The sequence below is a fragment of the Natrix helvetica genome, assembly GCF_964273705.1.
Source record: "Natrix helvetica genome assembly, chromosome: 13".
In the NCBI taxonomy this organism is placed as follows: Eukaryota; Metazoa; Chordata; class Lepidosauria; order Squamata; family Natricidae; genus Natrix; species Natrix helvetica.
The window spans coordinates 7,325,755-7,352,654 of NC_138557.1; the positions used below are offsets into that span (position 1 = coordinate 7,325,755).

General features: G+C 45.3%; 1 protein-coding gene and 1 long non-coding RNA gene across 2 annotated transcripts in view; both read left to right on the top strand.

Annotated features, from left to right (window-relative positions):
* The window catches only part of SNX29 (sorting nexin 29), a 146,720-nt gene that overhangs the window by 102,518 nt on the left and 17,302 nt on the right, over positions 1 to 26,900 (top strand). The gene's annotated exons all lie outside the window — the stretch shown is intronic.
* On the top strand, positions 1,909 to 2,795 carry LOC309398767. The gene is made up of 2 exons (XR_014176438.1): positions 1,909 to 2,565; positions 2,604 to 2,795. It is a non-coding gene; the product is annotated as an uncharacterized lncRNA (long non-coding RNA).

Below are 26,900 nucleotides of genomic sequence, written 5' to 3' on the forward strand. Positions count from 1 at the left end.
CTCCCTCTCTCTCCTTCCCTCCCTCTCCCTCCTCCCTCTCCTTCCCTTTCTCTCTCTCCTTCCCTCCCTCTCTCCCTCCCTCTCTCTCCCCCTCTCTTTCCTTCCCTCCCTCTCCCTCCTCCCTCTCCTTCCCTTTCTCTCTCTCCTTCCCTCCCTCTCCCTCCTCCCTCTCCTTCCCTCTCTCTCCCTCCCTCCATCTCCCTTCCTTCCTCTCTCTCCTTCCCCCCTCTCTCCTTCCCTCCCTCTCCTTCCCTCTCTCCCTCCCTTCCTTTCCCTCCTTCTCACTCTCTCTCCTTCCTTCTCTCCCTCCCTCCCTCTCTCTCCTTCACTCCCTCCCTTCCCCCCTCTCTCATTGAAATGTTTTGAAAAAAAAAAAGAAGCAAGAAAGTCCAGTTGCTTCTTAGTAAGAAATGCAAGTAGAAAAATAGGAGCCACCTTTGGTGGGAAGGGAACAGCGTTCCGTGCGCCTTCAGCGTTGAGTCATGCCAGCCACATGACCACGGAGACGTCTTTGGACAGCGCTGGCTCTTGGGCTTTGAAACGGAGATGAGCACCGCCCCCTAGAGTCGGGAACGACTAGCACGTATGTGCGAGGGGAACCTTTACCTAGTCTGTTCCTAGTTCTTTTAACTGTGAATCGTGAAGATCCATAAAGCCATTGGGGGGAGAAAAAGAACTCCCAAAGCTGTCTCGGAGTTTGCCCCTCCGTTGACTGTCAATCTGTTTGAAATGAAGGAGCAGCTGGTAAGCTCTTCTGCTCCTGGATTATCATGAGAATCCCATAACACTTGTTTATCGATGAATGCGGTTTATGAGCATGGCTTCCCCAAAATTAGCTAAGCCTTGCTTTGGTAACATTTGTGTTTCATGCTCCATCAGAACCAGTCCACTGAGCTGAATGGGCCAGCTGCTTTGCAAACGTCCACCCGCAAACGTGTCGGAGTAGTTTGCCTCCTGGGGTTGTGGGTGCTTCATGGCTGGAGGTTTTAACAAAAAAAAACTCGAGCCACAAAACCCTTTTGACATCTAAAATGAAGATAACACTGCATATATTATTTTACCTTTATGCTATGCATAAAGAAAAACCGATAGTGTATTGCGTTTATGTAATCCATGAACTGCTACAGACAAAACAAAAACAAATCTTTATTTCCACGTACCACAAAAACATTTTGAACTTCCTCCCCCCCCAAAAAAAGAGGGGTCGAAAAGCTCAATAAATGGGTTGCCGGCGGATGTCACACACTGGCTGTTGTGACGCATCTTTTGAGTGACAAGAGAGCTGCAGCAGAGGGATGAAAGGGCCACACGTGGCTCCAGAGCCGCAAGTTGCAGGCCCCTGGACTAGGTTGTTATAAGGGCTCCTGCAGGACTGGTGCGGTGGCCTAGAGGCGGAGCTCTCGCCTCACAACCAGGAGGCTTGTGAGTTCAATCCTAGCTAGAGGCAGACATTTCTCTCGCTGGCCACGCTGAGAATATATCTGCTGAACAAAACTCCCCATTGGCAACAGGGAAGGGCATCCGGCCATGAAATCACTTTGCTAGCTCCACTCAGTTACCCAGATTCCAACCCGCACAAGGGATTATGGGGGTGGTTACATGAAGATAATATAAGGGCTCCTGCCTTGAATAGGAGGTTAAAGTAGAAGGCCTCTGAGATCCCTTCCAGCCCAATGATTCTGTGATCTATGGTGGGAAAAGAGGCTGGTTGTGTGAAGCACCTTTATCAATGTTTGCTCATGGCGCCTTTGTTTCCATTTTTAGGGATTTCCAACCAGCAGGGGAATCTGTCACCAAAACCAATCATCGACGAGCGACCACCCACTTCCCCAGGCTGTCTCGGAACCACCCCAGGGAACCCCGCAACCCGGAACCTCAAAGCGGTGACCTTTGACCTGGGACCCCTGCAAGGACCACGCCCTATAGGCAGCCATCGAGTTTGTCCTGAGGATCCAAGTCTCTGTGAGACGACAAGAAGCCGTCAACAACAGTGGCATTGAAGTGATCCCCTGAAAAGATCCTGCCCCGTCGAAAGATCCATCGCCCAATTGAACAAACCACCTTCCAAGCAGCAGTCCTTTCCCGAAACAGGGAGGGGTCTCTTTTGCCCCAGAGCAGCCCTTTCTGCTCTTAAATTGTCTGGATTGCAATGCCCAGAATTCCCCAGCCAGCCATTCCTCATGTAGGCTGGGGGATTCTGGGAGGTGAAGTTCACACATTTTTAAAAAAAAAATTCAAAGTTGAAAAACACATCAAGAGAAGGAGGGAGAAAGAAGGAAGGAAGGAAGGGAGGAAGGAAAAGAAAGAAGAAAAGAAGGAAGGAAGAAAGAAAGAGGAAAAAATCAAAGGAAGGAGAAAAAGAAGAAGAAAGAAAGGGGAAAAAAGAAAGAAGGAATGGAACTAAGTGAAAATCAAAGGAAGGAGGGATAGAAGAAGGAAGGAGGAAAGAAAGAAAGGAAAAGAAAGAGAATGAATGAAAGAAAGAATGAAGGAAGGAAGGAATGGAACCAAGTGAAAATCAAAGGAAGGAAGGACAAAAAGAAGGATGGGCAGAAGGAGGAAGGTGTAGAAAGAAAGAAAAGAAAGAAAGAAAGAAAGAAAAGAAAGAAAGAAAGAAAGAAAAGAAGGAAGGAAGGAAGGAATGGAACCAAGTGAAAATCGAAGGAAGGAAAAAAAGAAGGATGGGCAGAAGGAGGAAGGTGGAAGGAGGAAGAAAGAAGAAAGAAAGAAAGAAAGAAAGAAAGAAAGAAAGAAAGAAAGAAAGAAAGAAAGAAAGAAAGAAAGAAAGAAGAAAGTTTCCATTTCCAGTGAGAGTTTTTATAGCTCTTACGGTGATCGTTCCCTTTGCAGCCAGAATCGCTCTCCTCGCCTTCCAGATTTCTCAGAATGACATTTCCCATAACCGTACTTGCAGTGAGCATTATCGAGCTATTTATTTTAACCCATCCTCCCCTCCCCCTCCCCTCTCCCCTCTGCTGTTGCTCACTTTTCCTCCCAAGCCAGAGCAGCCAGAAGAAGCAACAGGGGACAGTTTTCATCTCTCTCTGCCATTCATCCCCGATCTTGTAAGGCCCAAAACCACCCATTCATTGATGAATCATTCTGCTTTGATGTTAAGGCAGTTTGACATTCATCGTTCCTTTGAAGTGGAATTATTAACGATGAGCAAAGGGGAGGGGCGGGAAAAAGCTTTCCAGAGCAGAAACTTTCCACCTCTTTGCCTGAACTTCTACTGTCGATTTTTTTTGCGGGGGGAGGGGGGGAAGCATGTTAACAAAAGGTTTCGCTCAGCATCAAAATAAGTGGACCCCTTCGGGCCATTCTTTTCATCCTCCTTAAAAAAATAATAATAATAAAAAAATTGGAAGTAAGCTTGGCAAAGACTTCAAAATGAAAATGCACCGGTGTTCATCGCCCCCCCCCCTTTAACAGAGAGGTTTTCTGTTCAGAGAGACTCAAAAGGTCCAAAAGAGAAGCGGTGGGAAAGCTGAAGGGGAAACTGGAGTCCAATTCACTCTGGACACCCCTACGCTTGCAAAAGCTGTCGATCATGACCCCATCGCTCAACGCTTAGCAAGAATGAAGTCTACTCTTCCTTCAAAGCGTCCCCCCATAAATGTTTAAATAGATCTCACCTCTGTTCGATTAAACTCCCTACAATGGGCTGAATGGGCCGCGGTGGCTCAGTGGCTAAGACGCTGAGCTTGTCGATCGGAAAGTTTGGCGGTTCAAATCCCTAGCGGCGCGTAACGGAGTGAGCTCCCGTGACTTGTCCCAGCTTCTGCCAACCTAGCAGTTCGAAAGCACGTAAAAAATGCAAGTAGAAAAATAGGAACCACCTTTGGTGGGAAGGGAACAGCGTTCCGTGCGCCTTCGGCGTTGAGTCATGCCCGCCACATGACCACGGAGACGTCTTTGGACAGCGCTGCCTCTTCGGCTTTGAGATGGAGATGACCCCCCTAGAGTCGGGAGCGACTAGCACATATGTGCGAGGGGAACCTTTACCTTTACTTTAATGGGCTGATCCTCCCCTTGTTGAATATCAAAACGAAGAAGTCTCAAAGGTGCTTTTTTTCCCCAAGAGACAACTGGACTTTCTCGGTTGTTTCTTTGAAGACGTTTCGCTTCTCATCCAAGAAGCTTCTTCAGCTCTGACTGGATGGTGGGGAATGGAAGGATTGATACTCCTTGCAGACAGCTGGTCATTTGCATCCTTTTAGAGGGTCATTGAGGCCTCTTGGAGGTATGTCAGTGTCCTCAAAGTCACCTCAGTGGTGCAAATGACCAGCTGTCTGCAAGGACATAGACATTTCCCAGAGAAGCATTCCCACCTAGCTAGGTTTTTTTTTGCACTCTCCTTGTTTCCAAATAATAAAAGGATTCATGAATTTTTGAGCAAGCCGGTAGCTTGACTCAGCATGAGTAATCCAGAGCACTTTTGGGGAGTTAGACCCCTCTGAATTGGCACAACTTGGTGAGATTTGAGTGCCCAAAACAGGAGCCGATGCTGGTGCCGGTGCTGTTTGAACTGGCCAGTCTCCCAATTTTTTTGTGGTGGGGGGGGGAACCACACCGCAGCTGAAACGGAGATGAGTCAGTTGCTCAGCCGTGAGTCGTTTTGAACTCGGGTAAAATAATGAAATTCTATCTTTGTACTCTTTATCCCCCTTCCTGCTTTTTCCTCCCATCGGTAAGACCTGGCATCGGAGGAGGACCAGGTCTTTTGATCCGAAGCTTCCGCCAAAGACTTTTTGCTTTGTCAAATCCTAGATCAAAGGAAGCTGGAGAAAGCAGCCATGGGAGTCAGCCAGAATTTGACTCAGGAACATAGAAGAGGTTACTTTGAAGGTGTGAGGCTATCAAGAATGTCTTCTTCTTTGTTTAAAGAAAAATGGGACCAATGAGGCATTAGCCGAAATCGCATTAAAAGATGGTGTTCTCGTCGAACTTGCTGAGAATGAGGAATGGGGAAAAGGTGCTTTTTAAAAAAATATGTATGTCACCTGCTCCCAAACCATCAAATCTGCCTTCTGGTTCTGACCGAGGCTTCCCAAGAGCACGAAGCTGACTCCTCGTCCTGATAAAACCCCTTTTATTTAGGTTAAAGGGAATTCCTCTCCAGCAAAGTCCCGGCAAACAGTCTTTCAAGAGATTTCACAACTATAGACCTTGATCAGGCTTGGAGAGCTGCCAGGCCGATATCTTCAAAACGCCATGCTGTAGCAGCAATTACTTGGCAAGAAGTCAGGAATAGATCTTCACTCTAATGAATTGAACTAATTGTCTCCTGCAAACTCCACTCCCCTTTTGCTCCTCTTTATTTCCTCTGAGAGGGGCCATTCACCGTCCACCTGTGGCTTTACTCTCAAGTTGACCCTTGTTCCTTAGCTGTTCCCTTCTCCTGGCAGCTCTGCGCATGCGCACATTGGGAGCAGGCTCCAGCTGTTCTTCTGCCCCACTGATGTCCGACTCCGAAGGCAGATTAAAACTGTCAGACGGCCTTGGCCCCCTTTCTGCCTCCGACACAGAGCCCTCCTCAGAGCCTTCCCCAGACTCCAGGACTGGCCCGGGTTCCTCCCCAACCTCCTCACTCTCCGAATCTGCTGCCAACTCCGCTGGTGGGTCACAACACCTTCTTAGCTCTTTGGAAGTTCCTAACTGTCTGTTTCTTGAAGTTGGTGGTAGGGGCAAGAGATTGTATCTCTTCTTCTAACAAGGCAGGACTATTGACGGGGATCAATACCGTAGAGGAGGGATTTCATAGCGTACCTAGAGTGGCTTTGCTGCTTTGCAATCAGCAGCTATTTCGTACAATTCTTCCCAGAACCCACGGCCCAAAATGTGCCATTGTGTTGTGCTAATTCAAGCTTTGGAGCCCGTCCCGTTGATTCCAGCTGGATTTAAGCCATGGAGAGATCAAGCTTCATGAGAATTCAATGCTTCACAGGCTTTCAGTATATATTTCATTTCTATCCTGAAACACCCTAGATCTGTGTTTCTTAAGGGTAGCAACTTGAAAAGGCGTGGACTTCAATTCCCAGAATTCCCCTGCCAGCTGGCGGGGGAATTCTGGGAGTTGAAGTCCACCTCTCTTCAGGTTGCTAAAGCTGAGGAAAAATTAAGAGTACTCATGAATAAGGCAGCTACACCTGGATGTCTATCTAATTTTCTTTTAACGAGTGCTAAAAAAACAACAACGGGTGAACAAAAATCCAACTTTTGGGGAAGCGAGGCGTGATTTTTCTTCTTCTTCTCAAACCTCCAAATCGTACCCGGAATAAATGATAGATAGATAGATAGATAGATAGATAGATAGATAGATAGATAGATAGATAGATAGATAGATGATAGATAGGTAGGTAGATAGATAGATGATAGATAGATAGATAGATAGATAGATAGATAGATAGATAGATAGATGATAGATAGATAGATAATACATACACACACACACACAGACACACACACACACATCTTCCTCTTTTTCTTACTAGGACTCTGAAGAGTTCCAAAACCTTGCCCCGCCTAGCGTATTTATTCAACTCATCTCCCCCATTCCCGGCGACCCGTTCTAATTTTTTCTGGAACCGCATAATAATAATAATTTTTAAAAAACCACCCCATTCTGCGGGCTTCACAAATCACACCTCGTTGGAGAAGATTAGCAATTTTCTAAGCCGCTCCTATCGGCACAGGAGGAGTTTTGGCAGAGTAATGGCAGTGAACACCTTGTCACAATTTCCCAAAGAGCCCGGTTGTGAAAACACATGGATGGGAGTTTAATGTGTCCAGAGATAAGACGCCCCAGCAGTAAATTTGAATTTTGACTCCTATGCGTAAGGGCCCAGTCTGCGGCCCTGACAGGCATACTTCATCGGCAGAGGAAGAGGCGTTTGGTTGTTAGCTGTCAGATGAAATGAATAGGTGGCCATTAAAAGACAACGTTGACTGGACCGTAATGACTGTAATTCTCAGTAATGAGAAATGGCTTGTCGAGTCGTATTAAGGAGGAGGGAAGCGGGACCTCTCTTTAGACCTGAATTTCCAGAATTCTGGTCTGGAAAAACGGGGTCATTTAATTTCGTTGCACAAGGTGCAATAACTACAAAGTAAACTAAAAACAGGGTGAGAATGTGCTTCGCAGCAAGGAAAGATGGGAGTCACCCCGTGGTGGGTTCCCGATCCCGTTGCAACCGGTACCCTGCAACAGGGCCGTGCGTCCACCACATGCACCCGTGCAGCATGTACTTACCGCCCACGACGCTCCAGCTGCTTGGTGGAACGTCGCGCAGGCACCGTGTGCAGGCGCAAAAGCTCCGATCAGCTCAAATACAAGTAAGGAGGGCAGGCGGGCGGGTTGGCCCTCCATACCAGAACGGTACCTGGTGCTTCCAGCAGGCACTGGTACACCGGTACTGGTAGATGTGGTCGGTGTTTGATTTGTTTTGTTTTATGTTTGTTTTATTGGATTTATATGCCGCCCTTCTCCCAAAGGACTCAGGGCGGCGTACAACATTAAAAAACACACATCCCGAAAGTTAAAAAGAAATTAGATACATATCCAAAAAACAAACCGAATTAATAGGACAATAACATTAAAAAAATGAGATAAAATGAACAGGTGTTCTGAGCGAGGCTTCCCCAAAAAGCATGAAGCAGATTCCTGGTCCCGACAAAACCCCTTTTATTAAACAAGTGTGAATTCCTCTCCTTCACATTCAGCCAAGGTCTGGCAAACAGTCTTTCAAAGGTGAATTTATCACCACCGACCTTATCTAGCTTGGAAAGCTGCCATGTCAATATTTTCCAATCTTTGAGGTGCCCCGCAAGGAAAGACTGGGCCCAGAGTCTCTGAGATTCATGGACAGATCTTCACACTCCTGAAAGGAATGAATGGTTTGCTGCCAAAGCCCACTCCCCTTTTGCTCGTCTTTTATTTCCTATGGGAGGGGCCATTCACCATCCCTCTGTGGCCTTATTCCCAAGTCGAGTCTGATTTCTTAGCTGTTCTTTTCTTCTGGCAGCTCTGCGCATGCGCACACTGGGAACAGGCTCCAGCTGTTCCTCTGCCTCACTGCTGTCTAGCTCCATAGGCAGCTAAGAACTGCCAGATGGCCTCGGCCCCGTCTCTGCCTCAGATGCAGAGCCCTCCCCCGAGCCTTCCCCAGCCTCCAGGACTTACCCATGTTCCACCCCAACCTCCTCACTGTCCTAGTCTGCTGCCAGCTCCGCTTTCGGCCCACAACACCTCCTTGGCTCCTTGGAAGTTCTGAGAAGTATATTGGTTCATTTCTCTCCTGGGATTACCTACTCCCTTCCCTTCCTCATCCCTTCTCCTTCCCTTCCTTTCCTCATCCCTTCTTCCCTTCCCTTTCTTCCCTTCCTTTCCCTTCTCTTCCTCATCCCTTCTCCTTCCCTTCCTTTCCTCATCCCTTCTTCCCTTCCCTTTCTTCCTTTCCTTTCCCTTCTCTTCCTCATCCCTTCTCCTTCCCTTCTTTTCCTCATCCCTTCTTCCCTTCCCTTTCTTCCCTTCCTTTCCCTTCTCTTCCTCATCCCTTCTCCTTCCCTTCCTTTCCTCATCCCTTCTTCCCTTCCCTTTCTTCCTTTCCTTTCCCTTCTCTTCCTCATCCCTTCTCCTTCCCTTCCTTTCCTCATCCCTTCTTCCCTTCCCTTTCTTCCCTTCCTTTCCCTTCTCTTCCTCATCCCTTCTCCTTCCTTTCCCTTCCCTTTCTTCCCTTCCTTTCCATTCCTTTCCCTTCCCTTCCTCATTCCTTCCCTTCCTTCCTCTTCCCTTCTCCTTCCTTCTCTTCCCTTTCTCCCCCCCCCTTTCCCTTTTGTTTCCTTAATATTGACCGAATCTTTCTCCAGGAGGCTTCAGGAGAAGGGGAAAAAAACCCAGCCTTACATTATTTGCATAAAGTTCCTCTAAAATGGCTTAAGGGCAGCAATCTAGTTAGCTGCATTAAATCTAATGAAATGATGGAAAATAGAACATTCCTACTTTGCAACTTACATCCTCTTTTGTAATATGCCATATCCTGAAGTAATACTTTTATACCTGGGACTAGGCAAAGGATGAGAAGCATATGGGGTGTTTTTGATCTATTCAGAATTGAGCATAAAGAGAGAGAAAAATAGTATTAATTCTGATATATGTATATAATGCAGCCAATACTGCTTCTATTAATATAAGTATTATTTTAACCCATGATCCGTTACATAATTCTAAAACCTATGTATATATAATTTTCTTTTTTAAAAAAATACCACTTCCCTTGTATTAATATTTCTTTTGGAAATATAATAAGTGCTGTGTGGCCATTTTGTTATAACCTGGCTAAAAATGCTAGTTTGCAATGGATGAAATAAATGACGTTTTGTATATTTAAAAGATTTATTTTGATCATGTTCCCAGCCTGATTAAGTATTCTGGATTCTATTAACTTTTTAAGAGTTTAATTTTTAGAATCATCCGCCATTTAAAACCAATGGACTTTTTTTTTAACCTTGGGAAATTTGTGAAGGACAAAAGAGGCCAATTTTTGTTTTTAAATTTGATTCTGCAGCTTCCAGGTTCTTTTTTTTTTTTTTGCTATAATCCTTAAAGTTTGGGAAGAGGGTTACAGATTGTTCTCAACTTGCAACAGTTTATTTAATAACTATTCAAAGTTACAACCGCACTGAAAAAAGGGATGTATGACCATTTTTCACACCACCACTTCAGTATTCCCATGGTCATAAAATTTGGATGCTAGGCAATTAATGCTCCTATTTATGACAGTTGCAGTGTCCTGAGGTCATGTAATCACATTTTGAGGTCATGTAACCCACCTGACAAAGGTAACGTGGTGGCTCAGCGGCTAAGACGCTGAGCTTGTCGATCAGAAAGGTTGGCAGTTCAGCGGTTCGAATCCCTAGCCCCGCGTAACGGCGTGAGCTCCCGTTGCTTGTCCCAGCTTCTGCCAACCTAGCAGTTTGAAAGCACGTAAAAACGCAAGTCGAAAAATAGGAACCAAGAGATAGAGAGGAAACGAATACTACAAAATATGAAACAGGTGGTATAACTGGCTTGAAAAGAGATGTAAAATCAATGCATAAGGAACACACAGCAAACACAATGAAAAGAGATGGCCTATATTTTAGAAAGCAATAGAGATGGAAATATTGTATATAGATGCCTAGATTGTAAAAATGACAAAAGTAAACAAAGAAGAATATGTATAAAACAATAGAATGGAAAATGGAAAACTCGAAATCGGAAAAAAGAAATACTGATAGTTCCGTGCGCCTTCAGCATTTAGTCATGCCGGCCACATGACCACGGGGACATCTTCAGACAGTGCTGGCTCTTCGGCTTTGAGATGGAGATGAGCACCGCCCCCTAGAGTTAGGAACGATTAGCACATACAGTATGTGTGAGGGGAATCTTTACCTTTACCTAATCGCCTGACAAAACGAAGTTGGTTGTGAAGGCAGATTCACCTAATCGGATCCAGGAGCGGGATGAGTACCGAAAATGATGAGTACCAAACAATTTTCCCCCCTAAGGAATAATGTAGTGAGTCGCAAGGCACCGACAACTTCTAACGTGTGCATGGAGTACCAAACTAACAATGAATACTTGGGACACGTTTTTCACATCAAAATGTGTCAAGTACCAAATCCGATGAGTTTCAAAGCAGTTGAGTAGCAAGGTACCACTGAATATTGAATATTGGATGTGTCTTCAGAAGTTGTGGATGGTCCAACACAAGTTTTTTTTAAAAGAAGAGATTGGACAACGAAACCAATCTTGGTCTGAAATGGTATAGGGTTGCCTTCTTGAGCAGGGGGGTTGGACTAGAAGACCTCCAAGGTCCCTTCCAGCTTTGTCATCCTGTTATTCTAGCATTCTGGGTCAACCTGTTCTCCAAAACATCTGAAGGCAGGACAAGAAACGATGGATGGAAACTAATCAAGGAGATAACCAACGTACAGCTAAGGAGAAATTTCATGACAGTGAGAACAATGAATCAGTAGAACAACTTGCCTTCCGAAGTTGTGAATGCTCCATCACTGGAGGTTTTTAAGAAGAGATTGGACAACCATTTGTCTGAAATGTTACAGGGTTTCCTGCCTGAGCGGGAGGGCTGGACTAGAAGACCTCCAAGGTCCCTGCCAACTCTGTTATTCTATTATTCTTCCCACTTCTCTTAAACGGCTTCCAGAACTTAGCATTTCTAATGGCACATCCAGTGAAATGATAGATAGCTGACATTTATGTTTCATTATTGTACCCATATAATAATACATAACGCATATTGTCATATAGGCATGAGACAATAAATGCAACTGATTTGAGGGAGTGAACTGGGTAGGTTAGAAGACTACACAACCGAGTTGAAAGCTAATGGATTTCCCCCCGGCTTTTTACTATGAAAAACAGTGAATAATGAATCTGAAGCAAGCAACAATTTGTTTCCGTTTGTAATAGAAAGGGCTAACAAAAAACAAAAAAACCAGAAGTAAATGCCAGGAATTTAAAAGGGCAGCAATCTAGTTAGCTGCATTTAACATGTCAGGTTGCAAAACAATGCAACAAAAATTTACTGCAAATCAAGAGAGGGAATCAGCATGTATGTGTGTTTAATCTTTTTAAAAATCAACAAACCACAAATAAAGTGGTCACGGTGCAAAACCAAAAACCATACAAATATTAAATACATCTTCCAAAGTTATGCAAATGTTAGGGAATCCTATGGCCTGAGCTACCGCCGGTAAAAAAGTAAGAAATATTTAATCTGAAAGTATATTTTCACAATAATAGGGACGTGGTGGCTCAGTGGCTAAGACGCTGAGCTTGTCAGTCAGAAAGGTCAGCAGTTCGGCGGTTCGAATCCCTAGTGCCACGTAACCGAGTGAGCTCCCGTGACTTGTCCCAGCTTCTTCCAACATAGCAGTTCGAAAGTACGTAAAAAATGCAAGTAGAAAAATAGGAACCACCTTTGGTGGGAAGGTAACGGCGTTCCGTGCGCCTTCGGCATTTAGTCATGCCAGCCACATGACCACGGAGACGTCTTGGGACAGCGCTGGCTTTTCGGCTTTGAAACGGAGATGAGCACCGCCCCCTAGAGTCGGGAATGACTAGCACATATGTGCGAGGGGAACCTTTCCCTTTTGCCTTAATATCTAGATGCAAAAGACGTGTGTACATGCTTATACATCCCTTGTTCCTATCTCACACACTCTAGTTCTTACATTGGGAGATTAGGAAGCACTCTTGATCTCGAAACTTTGGTTAATACACCCTATTAAATATCAAGATGTCTATCGCTGTTTGCTTAGAACACAATTGAGGACAAAGACAGCAGAGAATTTTAATATCTTCCCGTGAAGGTTTTCTGTCTGAGATGCAGGCAAAGTGAGCAGGAAGGAAAGCCCACGTTTAAAAAGGGAGCTTCCTGACATCTCCGAGAACGGGGAATAATGACCTTGTTAACCACAAAGTGTCCAGCATGTTCCAGACACTTGACAACCTTCCAAATATGCTTGGCAGCCCTGTCGCTTATGAAATTTACCCCCTGCCTTTATTTCTGGAGGTAACGTGAACGAACAGGCATTGCATACGGTCAAAAGGCAATCAAAAGCTGTGAATATAAAATCGGATGCTTCTATTCCTCTTCCACCCCCACCCCCCCAATCCTCTAGGCTGCCTGTTCATCTATTCAGCCATGGATCAACGGTGGCCTTGCTCTGTCCCTGCAATCATCCCTGGAGAAAGGATGCAATGCTTTTATGGCGCTGGGAGGAAAGGAGCATTCTTCTTTTGGGGTGGAAATATGGGCAGTGAACGTCTTGGTTAGCAGAAAGATGTAGGAGAAAGCATAGAATAGATCAACAGAGTGGGAAGGGACCTTGGAGCAGTGGTGGGTTGCCATTACGACTGGTTTGAGCTCGCACAACGCTTCTGCGCTTACGCAAAAGCGTCCGGGGCGGGTAGGCGGAGCCTCCAGGACCCGATCTGTGGCGAACAAACAGAAACCCACCTTTGCCGTGGAGATCTTCTAGTCAAACAGGCCGTTTTACGATCGTTTTGCACCCCCTGGAGCACTCTGCAAACCCCCCCAAGGCTATTCATGCCTCTTTTTTAAAAAAAAACAACAGGCCAGTTTTCGTGAAAAACAGGCCGTTTTGGGGAGGTTTGCAGAGTGCAACCCCCCCCTTTTGGAAAGCTCTTTAACTGATTGATGAGAATTAGATGGATCAAGTGTTGTGCCAGCAGAAACAAAGTCTTAGGTGCTGCAGATTGTCAGCTGTTTCCTTCTCCAGCACATGGATAAATACACCTGGAAACATCTACCTACCTACCCCCCTCTCTCTCTCTCCCTACCTACCTACTGTATTTCTCTCTCTCTCTCTATCCCTTTATCTCCCTACCTACTTATCTAACTACTCTCTCTCTCCCCCTACCTGCCCACTGTATTTCTCTCCCTCTCTATCTCTCTATCTACCTACCTACTTTTTTTTTAAAAAAAATGCCTCTTTAAAACCTTGGTGCATCTTATAATCTAGTGCGTCTTATACTCCAAAAATATGGTAGTTCAGAGAAACCGGCAAATGCCATCCCTGGCTGGCCAAAGAGTAGGGAGGGAATGGAGATTTTGCAGTATCCTTCCCCTGCCATGCCCACCAAGCAAAGCCCACCAAGCCCTACCTACAGAACTGGTAGTAAAAAAACTTGAATTTCTCCAAACCCCCGCAGGCCTTGAGTTTGACCCCCCTGCTGTAAGTCATTGGTTCTCCAAGATAAGACATTAACAAGGAAATTTGAGTATCTGTATTTTTCCCCCTCCCAGTTTAATTCAGTGGAAATTAATGGAATAATATTCAGACTGGAAAAAAGAAGGAGAAGGGGAGGGAAAGGCTTTTTCACTTGGGAAACTCCATCAGAATATGCAGTGATAGCCACTAACCGAAATGGTTTCAGAAATGCCGTTAGAATGATAGAGAGTAATGTTCTCCGTTGTTAATACAGCTGCTTTGCAAGTTATATCTCCAGAAGCCCAGGGGAGCAATGATCGAAGAGAATGCTTGCACTCCCTGCTTTCACTCTTATGCTATGTACAATAAGATGCTAGGTGAATTAATCCAGCAGCAATCCTGCTAGGTTTTTGATAGCCGTAATAAATATAACCTCCAGGTTAGTTGCAAATGCGGCTTGCGATGTTTGGTTGACACGCTAGTAAACTCAAGGTCCTGATGGAACTGCTAGGACTTAATTCAACCCTACGTGCTAAGAATTATTTTTATAGGGAGAGAGATGAGAATTAAAGGATTGTGCCAGTGGTGAGATCCAATTTTTTTTACTAGCGGTTCTGTGTGTGTGGCTTGGTGGGCGGGGCAGGGGAAGGATACTGCAAAATCCCCATTCCCTCCCCACTCCGGGGGAAGGATACTGAAAAATCTCCATTTCCTCCCCACTTCTGGGGGAAGGAAACTGCAAAATGCCCATTTCCTCCCCACTCCTGGGGGAAGGATACTGCAAAATCTCCATTCCCTCCCCACTCCTGCGGGAAGGAAACTACAAAATCCCCATTCCCTCCACACTCCTGGGGAAGGATACTGCAAAACCCCCATTCCCTCCCCACTTCTGGCAGAAGGATACTGCAAAATCCCCATTCCCTCCCCACTCCGGGGGAAGGATACTGCAAAATCTCCATTCCCTCCCCACTCCTGGGGGAAGGATACTGCAAAATCTCCATTCCATCCCCACTCCTGGGGGAAGGATACTGCAAAATCTCCATTCCCTCCCCACTCCTGCGGGAAGGAAACTGCAAAATTCCCATTCCCTCCCCACTCCTGGGGGAAAGATACTGCAAAATCTCCATTCCCTCCCCACTCCAGGGGAAGGATACTGCAAAATCCCCATTCCCTCCCCACTCCAGGGGAAGGATACTGCAAAATCCCCATTCCCTCCCCACTCCGGGGGAAGGATACTGCAAAATCTCCATTCCCTCCCCACTCCTGGGGGAAGGATACTGCAAAATCTCCATTCCATCCCCACTCCTGGGGGAAGGATACTGCAAAATCTCCATTCCCTCCCCACTCCTGCGGGAAGGAAACTGCAAAATTCCCATTCCCTCCCCACTCCTGGGGGAAAGATACTGCAAAATCTCCATTCCCTCCCCACTCCAGCATTTTTTACTACCAGTTTGGGTGAACTGGCTCAAACCAGAAGCATTTCACCCCTGGATGTCACCTTCACCATGTGTGTTCCATTTCTTAGAAAAGGCGGGCAGCCGACAGTGCTTGATCAATAATTGGAACCCCAACCAGCCCAACCTCTCAGCAAAGGTCTTGCCATGGGCTTTCCAAAGCTTGAAGGCAGACCGATGCATCGTTTCCCTCCGTCCTTGGTTTTAGTTTTGAGGCTGGAGGCTGTTTATTTCTGTTGGCTATGGGTTGATTGCAAGCATCTTTCAAAACTGCGCCTTTATGCGCATTGCAGGCTTCAGTACCATTCCGTGCTCCCGTTGCTCAGGAACAATGTTCCAGGCAGCTTTATCAGTGTAAAGAGTGGTGTCACGTCCCTGGAAAACTATATGTGCATCATCTTATCAATCCGATTTGTTTCATGGGAGGGAGAGCTAAGGTGCAGAACCTTGGTACACTGAATGCATGTGCTTTAGCGCTGCACTTATCAGTAAATTTCGTTGAAAGCCTCCTTTGAGTCTCTGGATGTCGACCCCACCTCCTGAGAAACCCAGGCACAAGATCGACCGACATGGCGCATGGGGATCCACCAAGGCTGCTACACCTCGGAGGACAGAAGGACAGCTGTCACACAAGAGAAGCGAGCACTCTGTAAAATCAGAGCTGCCAATGCTGCAACAGCGGTGCCCACACATCTGCCCGACATGTGGAGGAACGTTTTGTGCCCATAGAGACCTTACCAGCCACCTGCGGACACATCGCAGCCAGCCCCACAACCTGTAAGATGTCAAGGTCCTCTTCGAACACAATGGGCAAACATCACCACATCAGTAAATTCATTAGGGAAGAAATTCTTTGATCTTCCTCCTGACCACCTCTTCAAGCAGTAGGGAAGTCTCTACTTCTTCCCGGATAGAGCACAGAACATAGAATAATAGGGTTGGTAGGGGGGTCCTAGACCAGGGGTGGCAAACTCAAGGCCGGCAGGCAGGATGCGGCCCACGATGTGGTCAGATCTGGCCCACACGGCCATCCTAGAAGTGGTAAGGCGCCGGCCCGCATCGCTTTGGCCCAGCGCATCCCATCTTGGCAGGCGTGCATGCGCACAAGAGGTGGGTGCACAAGTGCATACTGGGGTGGGATGGACCAGATCTGTGGGTGCATGTGCCTGCCTCTTCCTGCGCACCTGCCAGGATGGGATGGGCCAAAGCAGCACGGTCCGGCCCCTTAACGTTTCCAGGACAGCTGCAGTGACCGGTCTTTCAAGTGTGACCACCCACGCAAGGGACGTCAAGCTGGCCACACCCAGTTGGCCATCCTGACCATGCCTCTCCTCCCCCCCAGCCCCCAGAGAACAACTGCAATGCTGATCCGGCCCTCAATGAAATCGAGTTTGACACCCCTGTACTGTTGTATAGTCTGCTCTTGGAAACAATGGAAGAAATATTATATTATACTAGCTGGGTACCCGTGCTTTGCGACAAAACTATGTGATCAGGCTATGCAGGAGAAATTCCGTTCACAATCCCGTTGGCTCAGTGGTGGTCGGTGATTGAAACACATAAGGGAATATCGCTCCCACCGCCTTGAGTCCGGAAGCAGTTCCATAGGTGGAAGGCGTAGACATTTTGGTGAAGTATCAACGTTTAGTACTATAAGGAGCCCCAGACCACTTCTGAGTGGAGGAGTGGAACGTCTGCCAGTTTGAACTGAGATAACGGAATGTTATCTTGCCAACAAGAGTGAAGCCAAATGAAACAGGTAATTGCCTTCTGCTAGCATCAATGTGGAAATGTGGCTTCTAACCGTAACAGTTCAAAGGTAGCTTTTTCTTCCTGCCATTTCCATGAATTATAGACCTGCTGTTGATGGCCTTTAAGAGACCCACCGAGCGGTGCCAATTCAGACCTATGAACTCTTGGCCAACTTCTCTCTCTTTTTGTTTTTTGCAAATTTTTAATTTTATTTTAATACCAACAATCCATCTTCCATCAAACAGTGTGTCGCCTGGCTTCAAATGCTTTGTGCAAAAGCAATTAGAATTTATAGCCACATTCGTTATTTATCGACTCTTAACTTAATACTGATATACATAACATATCCAACACTGTAACCATCGTCTTCATGATTTATTTCATTCCACTGATATATCTTCCATGTTTCATTAATCTACTTTCATTTCTAACTTTCATGTTTATTCTCTAGCCATCGGTAGAATAGTTCCCCTATCGTATAATATTCAGTTTCTTCCTTCTCTTTAATCGCAAATGTTAGCCTATTCATTTCTGCACATTCTAATATTTTCCTAATCACATTCTCATTCGTAGGAATCTCTTCACTTTTCCAGTATTGCGCAAATAGTTGCAGTTATTACACGGATAATCAGAGATACATTTTCTTTACTGTAAGTTCTCTGATAAAATCCCAGATTTAATAAAAGATCGTATAAACCTTTCGCCTCTTGGCCAACTTCTCAACCACCTTCAGGTGAGGAGAAGAATAGTGATATTTCAGCAGGACAGAATTATGATTCAGGTCCTGGCCTTGTCGGTTTTTGCAACTGGAATGATGGAAGATCACTTTGCTTTCAACGCAGGCAGCAAAATGTTTCAGATTGAATTGCAGGGGACTGAATTGAAATCAGTTGTTGGCGAACATGGAAAGGCGAGTGGGACTCTCTTCTTGAAAGCTTCCAGGGATGAAGCTCCCACAACTTCTGAAGGCAGCTTCTGTTCCTTCATTGGATTGTTCTCAATGTCAGAAAATTCCTCTTGAATCTCTCCTGGGTCAGTTTTCATCCATTATTCCTTGTCTGGCCTTCGAGTGCCTTGGAAAATAGTTTGACCCCCTCCTCTCTCTGGCAGCCCCTCAAATATTGGAAGACTACTATCATGTCTATCCTGGTTTAGCAGAATGATGGACCTGGGGAAAAAAAGCTATCTTTATGTCTTGCTGTTTTGGCATGCATCGCCTTGAGGAAAGAAGTTGAAACAGTTTATGTCCAGGAGGGTCTGTAGATATTTTCTCAGCCCTCCTTCTGGCTCTTTCTGCAGTATACAGGTCCTCAATGGAAAAGCAGGCCGGTTGCAATTATTTTTTTCTGCAGTCCTAATTGAAGTCTGTGTCTGTCTAGTTGTGTTGCGGGGCCAAACCAGGTTAAAGTTGTTTACTTCCTCTTCCTCTTCCACAATGGCATGAAAAGATGTTGAAATGAGCCAACCCACCCAAACAATTTGCACAGCTTGCCTAAAATTGCTGGCGTGGAGCAGAAGATTCCATTGGCTTCAAACGTTACTTAGATAATTTTTTTTTTTTGCTGCTGTTGTTATTGTGGGAGCTTGGAAGCAATTTGGCAACCCGTAAAGTTGGCTGATTTCTGTCCAGCTCTTTGGAGAGCTCCCCGAAGAAAAGAGCTGAGAAGAAAGGCTTGAAAGATAGGTCCAATGGAAACCCTCTTTCCCAACTTGTGTTGGTAAATTGATCTATAGACCCAGCACTGTCCGAAGACGTCTCCATGGTCATGTGGCCGGCATGTCTCAACACCAAAGGCGCACGGAACACTGTTACCTTCCCACCAAAGATGGTCCCTATTTTTCTACTTGCATTTTGTTACGTGCTTTCGAACTGCTAGGTTGGCAGAAGCTGGGACAAGTCACGGGAGCTCACTCCGTTATGCGGCGCTCGGGATTCGAACCGCCAAACCGCTGACCTTTCTGATTGACAAGCTCAGCGTCTTAACCACTGAGCCACCGAGCGTCCCCTTTATCAACAAAGCTCGCAATACCATTCAACATTTTGCGGGAATCGAAGTCCACGGTGGGAATATTGGGCAGGCCAGGGATTCTGTTCTATATTCTAAATTCAGAAAGAAGAGCAGTTCTTTATTTATTTATCAAATTCATATTTAAATGATCAAAAGCATCCTTTTGATTAAATTCACATTGGCTGCGTTTTCTGCCACGAAACTCTCAAAAAGTATAACATTGATTTTTGGAGGAGCGCTCCAAGGAACTCAAAACCTCCCCAATCAGACTGTTCAAGGACCTTTCTTGGTACCAATAACGGGAAATAGTTGAAGCTCAGGATTGAACTATGGAGGTCTTTGGTGTTGTCTGGATTTGTTGTTTTCTTGCAGAAGTTTCATTACCAAACTAGGTAACATCATTGGTGCTAGAAGGGAGTGGGCTGTGTAGGGAAGAGGAGGGAGAGGAGGAGGAGGAGGAGGAAGAGGAGGAGGAGGAGGGTAACAACTATGGGTTTCTTGGTGCTCTCAGCTTGGCTGTTTTCTTGCAGGCATTTTAATCACTCGACTAGGTAACATGATCAGTGCTGATCTAGGTACCAAATGACGTTTACCAAATGTAATGTTACCAATCTAGGTGAGATCACCTAGCACTGATGAAGTTACCCAGTTTGGGTAATGAAATATCTGCAAGAACACAACCAAGCTCAGGGAGCACCAAGGACCCCACAGTCGTCCTTCTCCTCCCTCTTCTAGCTCTGATGAGGTTAGTTTGGCAGTTCGAATCTCACCAAGGTCAAGGTTGACTCAGCCTTCCATCCTTCCAAGGTGGGTAAAATGAGGACCCAGATTGTTGGGGGCAAGAGGCTGACTCTGTAAACCACTTAGGGCTGGAAAGCACTGGAAAGCACTGTAAAGTGGTATATAAGTCTAAGGGCTATTGCCCTTCCTTCCTTCCTTCCTTCCTTCCTTCCTTCCTTCCTTCCTTCCTTCCTTCCTTCCTTCCTTCCTTCCTTCCTTCCTTCCTTCCTTCCTTCCTTCCTTCCTTCCTTCCATGGTGTGCAGTGTTAGAATGCAGTATTGCAGGCTAACTCTGCCAACCGCCAGCAGTTCAATCCTACCCGGCTCAAAGTTGACTCAGCCTTCCATCCTTCCGAGGTGGATAAAATGAGGACCCAGATTGTTGGGGGCCATAGGCTGACTCTGTAAAACACTTAGAGAGGGCTGGAAAGCGGCATATAAGTCTAAATGCTATTGCTGTTGCCCTCCCCTCCGTCCCTTCCTCCTTCTTTCTTTTTTTCCTTTCTTCCTTCCCTCTTCCTTCCTTTCTTCCTTCCTTCCTTCCTTCCTTCCTTCCTTCCTTCCTTCCTTCCATGGTGCGCAGTAGTTAGAATGCAGTATTTGAATGCACTAACTCTGCCGACTGCCAGCAGTTCGATCCTGATCGGCTCAAGGTGGACTCAGCCTTCCATCTTTCCGAGGTGGGTCAAATGAGGTCCCAGATTGTTGGGGGCCGACTCTGTAAACCGCTTAGAGAGGGCCGGAAAGCACTGTGAAGCGGTATATAAGTCTAAGCGCGATTGCTATCTGCAGGTTTTAATTGGCATCCAACGCAGCTCTGCTACACCTTGTGTCATGGGATTTCCAAATGCCAATTGGTAGGACAGAACAATTAAGAAAATAAATTGTACTTAAGCCTCTTTTCTTTCTTTCTTTTTTTTTTTTTTTTGGTTTCTTGAAGTGAGGCCGGTTTTTAAAAATTAATCATCTACATCCATTTTTTTTCTTTTTTCTTTGCCTCGCTGTTGAAGTACTGCACATTAAGAGGACGAGGAGAAAATATGCCACACACACACACCTTCCTCGTGTGCATTTCTGTTCCTCGGAGGATCATTTCAAGAATCCTGACCTGCTTTCGGGATACGCATATGTAAAAGAGCTAACGCGCTTTCCTCTTGATGTTCCTGCCTCCGATCAACACATCATACACGGTTGTTGGGTGGGCAGAAAATAGGGGCCTTGAATCCTGTGCATTTTGATCTCGCTCAAATTGTAAAAGAAAAAAAAAAGGGGGGGAACCCCCATCCATCTTTGGGTTGTCCAAAGTCGCTCGCTAAGGCTTACTTATCTTTATTAACTTACAGCTGGAGACAACACAGGGCATAAAAACACTTACAAAATCCCACAGAGGGCATAAAAAACGAAGCAGGACACCAAACGAGATCAGTAACATGATTATTTTAACCCCCAAAAGAAGGAGAGCTGCTTTGTTGCAGAGGTTTAAGGTGTCGGGCTAGAAACTGGGACAAGGTGAGTTCTAGTCTTAGGCACAGAGCTAACTGGGTGGCCTTGGGCCAGTCACACACTCTTAACCCTAGGAAGGAGGCAATGGCAACAACAACAAAAAAAAAACACCCTGGTGGGATTTGTTCAGGTAGTCTTCAAGAAGTGGACACGATTGAACAGAAATAAAAGGAATAGGGAGAGGTGAGGAGAGAGGAGAAGGGAGGGGAAGGGACAGGGGAGGGGAGAGAAAGGGACTAGGAGAGAGGAGGGGCAGATTAGAGGAGAGAGGAGAGGAAGGGAGAGGAGAGGATATTAGAAGACAGGGGAGGGGAGGAGGAGATTAGAGAGGAAGGGAGGGGAGAGAAGAGGAGAGGAGATTCAAGGAAGGGAGGGGAGAGGGACAGGAGTGGGTTCCAGCCGCCATTACTATTGGTTCGGCGCCCGATAAATTTTGCACACACGGGCTCGCTATTTATCAGATAGGTAGGTAGGTAGGTAGATAGATAGATAGATAGGTAGATAGATGATAGATAGATAGCCAGAGCACTTAGACTTATATACCGCTTTACAGTGCTTTACAGCCCTCTCTAAGAGGTTTACAAAGTCAGCCTCTTGCCCCAAACAATCTGGGTCCTCAATTTTACCCACCTCGGAAGGACGGAAGGCTGAGTCACCGGCAATAGCAATAGCACTTAGACTTATATACCACTTCATAGTGCTTCTACAGCCCTCTGTAAGCGGTTTACAGAGTCAGCCTATTTCCCCCAACAATTTTGGGTCCTCATTTTACCCACCTTGGAAGAATGGGAGGCCGAGTCAACACAGATAGATAGATGACAGATAGATAGATGATAGATAGATAGATAGATAGATAGATAGATAGATAGATAGATAGATAGATAGATGATAGATAGATAGATAGATGATAGATAGATAGATAGATAGATAGATAGATAGATAGATAGATAGATGATAGATAGATAAATATATCTCTATGTCTATATATCTCTATCTCTATCTCTCTATCTCTATATATCTCTATCTCTACCTCTACCTCTATATCTCTCTATCTTTATATCTATGTGTGCCTATATGGTGGTTGGCTCCAAAAATGTTGGAGAAAGCAGGAGAGGCCCAGAATGCCAATGGCATGTAGTCTTTGAACCAAAGCTATTGAGATGCCTTCTATTTTCGTCCTCAGGAATGAAATCAATCAGACAAAATATCTTAATTCACTGGGAGTAGCCGAAATGGCTCTGGTTGGCTCTTTTGTCTCTTGTTGGGAATGGTGTAGGCTGAATTGTAACCCTTCTGAAGGCGAGCCGGTATAGGAAAGTCATTTTCTTGAAGTTCACTCAACTGACCGAGATGTATTTCAGTGGGAAAGTCCACTTTGAATCCTACCTTAACGTTGTCTTTGACTCCAGTTATTGAGCCCGTTGCGGAGATGTTCCTGTTCTTTTCTTGATGAGCCAAGAAATTGGATTTTCCCATCTGCTGTTGCGGCTTAATCTGTCAATCTTATTGGGGGAGGTGGTGGGGGGAGAAAGAGAGAGAGAGAAGGGAGAAAATAGATTGTCCTTTTCTCTGCCACATGGATTCGTTGAGTAGAAGTTGACCTCTGGAAGCGAACAGACCAGCCCATCTCATTTTTCACGAGCCTTTTTTCTGCAAGAGTTGCAGCGAGAAACGATGCTCCAAATTGGTACCTTGGCTTGCAGAGGCTTCCTTGTCATTGGCCTTGTCCTACATTAGCGGCGCGTCAGCTTCATCTTGGTCCTTACCAGTCATTTGATCAAGGGAGAAGTTAAGAGAATGACAGTAAAGATGTATTGGCCTCAAGAATCACACAGATACCAAAGCAGTTAGAATTTATCACGCAGAGGCTACATTTGGCCAGGACATCCATTAATCCAACTGTTCACAGAATCCTAGAACTGTCAAGATGTTGAAGATTCATTAGTTCTGAGGACATCTTGATCAGCTTCTTATTTCTGGACAGGACCTCTAACCTTTCTTGAAGAATGACAAAATTTTCTTTCAGCTGCCATTCCTCTGCACAGAAAACTGTTCCTTTCAAAGTTGTTGTTGTTGTTGTTGTTGTTGTTGTTGTTGTTGTTGTTGTTGTTGTTCTTCTTCTTCTTCTTCTTCTTCTTCTTCTTCTTCTTCTTCTTCTTCTTCTTCTTCTTCTTCTTCTTCTTCTTCTTCTTCTTCTTCTTCTCCTCCTCCTCCTCCTCCTCCTCCTCCTCCTCCTCCTCCTCCTCCTCCTCCTCCTCCTCCTCCTCCTCCTCCTCCTCCTGCCAAATCCATCATCGGCTATTGGTGATCATGTTGGCGATCCTATTTTTATTAACAGCCTCATAAAAAAGTGCTGCTGAGTTTTGTTTTAAATGTTTAAAGGTAAAAGTTCCCCTCGCACATATGTGCCAGTCGTTCCCGACTCTAGGGGGCGGTGCTCATCTCCGTTTCAAAGCCAAAGAGCCAGCGCTGTCCAAAGACGTCTCCGTGGTCATGTGGCCGGCATGACTCAACACCGAAGACGCACATAATACTGTTGCCTTCCCACCAAAGGTGGTCCCTGTTTTTTCTACTTGCATTTTTTGCGTGCTTTTGAACTGCTAGGTTGGCAGAAGCTGGGACAAGTAACAGGAGCTCTCTCCGTTATGCGATGCTGGGGATTCGAACTGCTGAACTGCCGATTTACAAGCTCAGTGTCTTAGCCATTGAGCCACCCCATCCCTTTTAATGTTTAGGAATCCATAAATTAATAATTTTTTCCTCTTTTATTTTTTTTATTTTTCCTCTTTTTATAATTTTTTCCTCTTTTAACTCTTTCCTCTTTAGATGAGTTCATGCACTTTTGCTGGCAGGGTGATCTAAAGAGTTACAGTATATTATTTGACGTGTGTCTGTAGATTTTCAATACATTATAATAATTACACAAAATACTGATCAGTGACTGAGATAATAAAGTATTTAAAAACTTTGCAAAGTATCAAAGCCAATGATTCAGCTTCTAGTCTCATCAGATTCGTGCCACTTCATTTAAGAATAGGTGATATGTCTAAGTAAACCATTATATTAATTCAGTTATGCAATTTATGCAATTATGTGTTATAGAGAAGTTTAGAAGTCATTATGAGCCATAACTTTAGCTTCTTTTCTTTTCATTTATGGAACTTTTTTTTCTTGCTTTTAGAATAGAATAGAATAATATCAGAGTTGGAAGGGATCTTGGAGGTCTTCTAGTCCAACCCTCTGCTTAGGCAGGAAACCCTACACCACTTCAGACAAATACTTATCCAATCTCTTTTTAAAATCCTCCAGTGTTGGGGCATTCACAACTTCTAGAGGCAACTTCTGTTCCACTGATTAATTGTTCTAACTGTCAGGAAATTTCTCCCCAGTTCTAAGTTGCTTCTCTCCTTGATTAGTTTCCACCCATTGCTTCTTGTCCTGCCCTCAGGTGCTTTAGAGAATAGCTTGACTCCCTCTTTTTTGTGGCAGCCCCTTTTTCCTTTTTTCCCCTTTATATTTGTCTTTAAATCATGTAAAATTCTTCATTAAGTATAATTTTTTTTTAAGAGGAATGCTTATCTTTCAATACTCAGCATGCATTTAAGCTGAAGCTACCTGCCCCCTTGCCGGCACAAGTGTCCAACTCTGCGATAAAAGTAAAATAAAATAGACCCCCCCCCCTAACAGAAGGGGGGGAAATGGTGCAAACTGGTGCAAGCCAGTTTGTATTAAGGGAAGATTAAAATACAGCTTCCCTGACTAGATGTTAATTCTGCTGATGGAACCAATTAAGCGAACGAATTGTCTCCTGCAAACTCCACCCCCTTCCGCTCATCTTTTATTTCCTTTGGGAGGGGCCATTCATCATCCCCCTGTGGCCTTACTCCCAAGTCGACCCCTGTTCTTTAGCTGTTCCCTTCGTCTGGCAACTCTGTGCATGCGCACACTGGGAACAGGCTCCAGCTGTTTGTCTGCCTCACTGATGTCTGACTCTGAAGGCAGCTGATAACTGGCATACGGCCCTGGCCCTGTCTCTGCCTCCGACACAGAGCCTTCGTCTGAGCCTTCCCCAGACTCCAGGACTGGCCCATATTCCTACCCAACCTCCTCACGGTCCGAATGTGCTGCCAGCTCTGCTGGTGGGCCACAACATCGTTGCTCTTGAGAAGAGTGGGCGTATAATTCATCCATTATGAATCCGGGAGCAGAGACCGTCCTAATCTTGGTTTCTCGAGTCCCTACCAACGAGCCACATTTTTGCTCATTATTTATGAGAGGTAGAGATCATTACGTTCCCATCCCCTGTAGAAATCAAGATTTGCATTTTGAAACATTCAAAACAACTCTTCTGGGAAAGGAAGGGAAAAAGTTTTCTCCCAGGAATGAAATTCAGGAGCAGGGGCAGCTTTAAAAAAAAAAAAAAGTCAGCGCAGAAAAAAAAAGAGAATAAAACTTGAATTAAAGAAACCCTCCACTATCTGATCTCCACATGTAGACAAATTAAATATACATAAAAACAGTATTAAAATATTCAGCGTCCCTTGACTGGCTGGCTATCGCTTCCTTTAATCCTGCACTGAAGTGGGGAATGACAATGGGAGCCCTACCAATCTCTGGAGGAATAAGAAAGAAGTGTTGACATGCTCAGGAAACCTCTGAAGTGCGCCTCGGTTTCAACCGCCTTTTGGAAAATAAAATGCAAAAAGACCAACCAGGGATTCTTGGGCCAGCCGTCTCTTCTTATGATCCTATGTGAGAGAAAGCCCTTGAGAAACAAGGGGAAGAAATGGTGGCTTGAGGAATGGTTAGATAAGAAAGCGTCAGGCCTGCACGCCATTTTCCTTTTGGACTTCTGGCCTGCATGACTTTCTACTATTCATTTTCTATTGTGGGAAAATAGGAGGGGGGATTATACGGAGTTGGGTGATAGGTAGCCATAATAACATTCTTTTAGAAACTCAAGGTCATCCTTTGTCTCTGCACCTGGCCGGAACTGGATGGGTGGACTCTGTCTTCTCGGCAGTGGAAGATTGGACCATGTGATGGACTTGTGGTTGTAGGGGGAAGAATCTTGAACTTTCAACATGGCTCTTTTAATAACGTGGAAATTTGAGGAAACTTTTGCCTCGGACTCTGATTTACTCTCGGATGCTATTTGGAACCCTGACAGAGAGTGCCTACCTTGCAGAGGCATAATGGGAAGGGAAAGGGGCTCAGAAGAGACTCCCTCTACCATAACAGAAACACAGAGTTGTAAGGAGGTCTTGGGTGTCTTCTAGTCCAACCCCCTGCTCCTCAAGCAGAGGACCATTGCAGACAAATAGTTATCCAACATCTTCTTAAAGACTCCCAGTGTTGGATCATTCACAACTTCTGGAGGCAAGTTATTCCACTGATTAATTGTTCTAACTGTCAGGAAATGTCTCCTTAGTTCTAGGTTACTTCTATTACATTAATTTCCATCCATAACTACCTGAGGCTCTAAAGGAGATGGCGGGAGATTTGTCCTTTTAGATCTGCAAAATTCCGTTTTCGGCAGAGGGTTGCAGGAGGCCGTTGGGGCCAAAAATGAAGCTGGGGAGCTCGTTTTCACCGGCAGAGTGCACAGGCCACCACAGGCACCCCCGACATGAGTGATGTCGAGCTGGCCATGCCCACCCTG